We start from the raw sequence: 5,038 nt of genomic DNA, 5'->3' as shown, positions 1-5,038 counted from the left end.
GAAGTCGAAACCCGGCGGCCAGTGTCCCTTGCCGCCAGCTGGCGACTCGGAGAGCAAGCGTTCGTCTGGGAATTGGATGCCGGAGGTAGCCTCTAAGTCGTTAAAGCCGCTGCTCAGTTTACGGTCTTCCTGCTTCATACCGAGGCGCTTCGTCTCGTAGTCAAAGTCGCTCTAAAATCACGCAAATTCATCATATATATGTACGTATTACTTCGCGCGTAAATTGTATGTATATATGTTTATATATATATATATACATATATATATATATACGTATATATCAGAAGTAGATAATAGGGAAATTCCATATTATCTACTTCTGGTATATATATATATATATTATGACAAGATATGCATTAAGGATTAAATATCGCAAGCAATATTTGTATACAAGCATGTGCGTATCGCCACAAATCTACGAAGTACTATCCGCTCATGTTCCCTACATACATAGATATACATATAGATATAGATATAGATATACATACATATATATGTTCTTATGTTTTGCTTTGTTGCGCTGCATTCATGTTGTCGTTACTTTTTTGGCGGCGACGAATCTGTTTGCTGTTATGTTAAGAGCCTCACGAACAAAGTTGTTGTTTTTGTTAATGCCACATGGTTTACTATGATAACCGCACCTAAAATATCATCCCACGTTGATGTATTAGGGTGACTTAAATGTTCAACGAATGAACGAATTTTATCGATTTAGATCGAATCTACTTCGGTGTAAAACGGGAGCATTTGTTTATTCAACAAGGCCCGTTTGTTTCGTGTCGGAAGTTTAGACGAGCGAATGTGTGTTTGGAGTGTAGCAGTGAGACGAGTGTAGCTGGGCCAGCGATTCGCATGTCTTCCAGATTTTTGACCTCATTAATTTACCCTTTTCTAATCAATTACGTCTGCTGTATGTAGCAGCGTTAAAATGCCAATTAAATTACGCTTTTGTGAAAGTTAAAGTCTATTCCGTGGGACGTGTTACGTCTACTTACAGTTAACGTCGGCTGAGCCGATAATCATGAACAGATATTTGGTCGATGGGACAGGGTAGGGCTCGTGGTTACCATTATAGTGGACGTAAATCCCTATAGGTGGCGCTGGGGTAGGTTGCCGCCTCGTGGCTCTGTACTTGTTGCGTTTATTTCTGGCGACCGGCTGTTGACCGGAATGTTTCGAAAGACGTCATGGTACTATATATAATGCACTGATCTATGAGGAAGAGCTCGCGCATGCGCACATGTGCTCCTGATATGACGTATGGCGGATTAGGAGTGGTATTATCATTGCGGCCGGTGGCTACACGGTTAATGACCACTAAGAGCTATTCAATTGGTATATATAGAGAGAGATCAGTGGGTGTGGGCGATGTTTACGTCTCTGCGCACGCGCGCGCGCATGCTCCGATTGTACGGTGACGCAGAGATTCTAATCCGGGATGTTTTGTATAATATAACCGTGTTGTAGAGAGAAAGAGAGAGAGAGAGAGAGACAGAGAGAGACAGAGAGAGAGAGAGAGAGAGAGAGAGAGAGAGAGAGAGAGAGAGAGAGACGAGAGAGAGAGAGAGAGAGAGAGAGAGAGAGAGAGAGAGAGAGAGAGAGAGAGAGAGAGAGATGAGAGAGAGAGAGAGAGAGAGAGAGAGAGAGAGAGAGAGAGAGAGAGAGAAGGAGAGAGGTGACGAGGGGTACTGTCGTGTGTTCGTGCATATGTCGCAATCATTCGTCCCACTGCGAACAAAAAATTATGTTAGATTCATCGTCGTTCTAAGAGCTTAGCATAGCAACGGAATGCTCACAAAATAGCAACGGAGTCTCCTTTAACCGAATGCTACTTGACCGCAAAGTGACCTTCAATTTCGGAATCGGCCATCTTTGTTTAAAAAAAAACGTTTCGATGCTCATGCAGACGCTCGTAATGTGTGTCGGTCGATATCGCAACCAATCCGGTTGCAGTGGGCGTGGCCATTTGGAAATTAAACCATTAGTAAACCAGTCAATGTTCGACAAAAGTTGGAGTTTAAGGATCTGCTGGGAAGGTTTCAGAAGTTTACCAGCAGGTGGCGCGCGTGATGCCGACATCGGAACATGGTCGCAGGTAGATATAGCTAATGGTGTTACACGATTGTTAATTTTTTTAATTGACCCTGAACCATTTTAGCATATTCTTCCACGTTGCCTTATTGAGATGGTGTACGGGAGTCTTGTGTGTGAACCGCTCGTGTTTTAGTTACACTGAGGTCACATCCGGGTGAGTGTATGACGCCTGCTTGTGGCGCCCCCTGGCGTCGTCGTAATACTTGGTCTTGCTTGGTGTTTGCGCGGCTGCTCTGCGCTGCATTTTTACTGTAGTCACGCACGTTTAGTTCTGTTCAATACTCGTCTTGCCTGTATACTCGAATGGGATATCCCCCCCCCCACACACACCACCACCTCATGTCACGCGTATCTTCCCAATAGCGTGAGGCGTTATCTTTCCCAATCCCTCCCTCCCTTCCTCTTCTGCTCTCTCTCTCCCTCCCTCCTTCCTTTCCTTCCTCCCTCCCCTCCTTCCCTCTCTCCCTTCGTCCCTCCCTCTCTCCCCTCTCTTCATTTTTCCTTTCCTCTCTCACTTCCTCCCTCCTTCCTTCCTTCTTGCCTCCCTCCCATCCTTCCCTGTCTCTCTTCCTCCCTCCTTCCTTCCTTCCTCCGTGTCCTCTTTCTTCCTCCCTCTTCTCTGTTCTCTCGCTGTCTTTTACTAAGTACCTCCAGATAATTAGACTGATGTTGGAACGAGAAATATTCATCAATCCTGTCTATATCCCAAACTATATATGTAGACGGCTGCGGAGCCGTAAGGTACCTGTCTATATCATGCTGCTCACCTCCGTAAGATGGCGCCATCGTCTCTAGTCTGACGCACGCGTCGTTTACCCCGCACTACCAACGTCGTTGGCGACGTCCTCGCGCTGCGCACGCGCACTTCTCACTGTCTCAGTATCTCCACTTGTCCTTTTGTAAACGCCCGAGCGTGAGATGGGTTATTGTATGTAATTTATCCCCTTCTCAGAAGCCACCAAGTCTTACGTCTGTTGGGTAACTTGGGTTGGGTCTAGATGGCATTCGTTGTCGGGTGTTACTGTTACGAAGATTCGCGGGCCACTGCACTACGGTCTAACCAGTAGACCGTAAAGTACTTTTAAAATGTGTGTGTGAAGCGAGACTACGCGGAATGGTGGGGTTTCACTCTGTTATCACCGACCACTGTACGGCGGTGCACAAGATAATAGCTGTTGCCGTGGTGAGCATCGGTATCAGACGATCAAATCGCGTGTGCTGCCATCTGTGATTTCATTTTATTTCTAGCACGAATTTTGAGAAGACGTAAAAAATATCATCAGGTGACTGAGATTGAGAGACTTTCTTAATATTGTATCGTAACGAAAAACGAGACATTTGTTGTTGTTGTTGTTGTTGTTGATGGTGATGGTGGTGGTGGTGGTGGCAGTGTAATAGAACTGTTATTGTTTTATACCCCCCCCCCTGCGCGCGCAACTTGCCACGACTGCTAAGTTAGAGTCAACGGGACAATCTTCTTCGTCTTGCTCGCACATGTACAGTTTTCGTATATTTATTGTAATAAACGTATCCATGATGATGATCGCGTTCATATCTGATCATGATCTGTTCATATCTAAACCCGTGTTTACGTCTGTACTCACTATTTATATCTGCTTCAGTGTTAAAATCTTTACATTACCGTGATTACGACTAAGTATAATGATATTCATACAAAACGAGACTAACTCTACGAAACTATCCAAAATCCTGCGCATGTTCCGGAACGGAATGCACTTCATGCAAACGTGACTCTATATTTATATATTAGCTACACGCTATATATATAGCACAAGATACGCGCAGTCAGGCCAGAGCATATTTGATATACGTGCTCTGGTCAGGCTAGTGTGTTTTTATATATCTATAGCCTAACCAGAGCACTTATAACAAAATTGCTCGGGCCTGCCTGCGCGTATCTTGTGCTGACCAATCGCGTTCCTTTCGGTAACGATCGACTCCGACACCACCCGGTCGGCGCTCCAAAGAAGGTTCCCTACGAGCACGGCCGAGGCCCGACGCCGCCCTGTCGGTGCTCTCCATCAGCATCAGGACCAGCGATGAGCGCAGATGCTGGCAGTAGTGGTTCCACGGAATCTGCCGGCATGCAGTGACAGTCCGCACGAACATGGCTAGTTATGAAGAGCGTGAATGGAAATTTCAGGGAAAATAAGCTTGTTCTCCTGCTGCGGATACCTGGTCTACTGGGCTATATTGATCGCAATAGGTGAGTGGTACATGCGCCCGCGTGGCGTGCGTGTATTATATCTGTGCGCTGTACGTGTGTAACTGTCATCGTTACCCTTAATGCTACCATTACCGATACCGCATGTGATACCGATATCGTTACGGTTACCGTTGTCTTTACCGTTACCGATACCGATACCGATACCGTTACCGATACCGATACCGATACCATTACCGCTACCCTTACCGATACCGATAATGCTACTGATACCGACACCGATATTGATACTGTTGCCGATACCAATACCTTTACCCATAATCATTTACTCTTACCCTTACCCTTACAGTTACCATAAAAGTTACCGTCACCGCTATACCGTTATTGTTAGGGTATCTTAGTATACCCTTTATACAAGGGGGTGTAATTAAAATTTGGCAACTGTCTGACTTTTTTTGTAAAACCCGTGAAGACTGAGCAGTAGTATATAGCAGTCATGAGATTGTTCGATTGTGATGGTTGCGGCTATGAGTTGGCTACACCGCTGAAGGATTGGTGTGTGTCCGTGCTCCCACGGCGGCTGCATTACTGCTGGAGTTGTATATAGTTCTAGAGCTATGTTAGTCCGACCTCCATGTGGACGTGATGTCACTCAGATGATGTTAATTATGAAATCCGATGTTTGTTCAGTAATTGCTCTTACCCAGCCGCTCTGACTCTCTCTCTATATATTTCTCTCCCTCTCTCTATCTATCTATC

The sequence above is a fragment of the Priapulus caudatus genome, unplaced genomic scaffold (genome assembly GCF_000485595.1).
Source record: "Priapulus caudatus unplaced genomic scaffold, Priapulus_caudatus-5.0.1 Scaffold1647, whole genome shotgun sequence".
Taxonomy (NCBI): domain Eukaryota; kingdom Metazoa; phylum Priapulida; class Priapulimorpha; order Priapulimorphida; family Priapulidae; genus Priapulus; species Priapulus caudatus.
Note: the sequence above shows the minus strand (reverse complement) of the source record.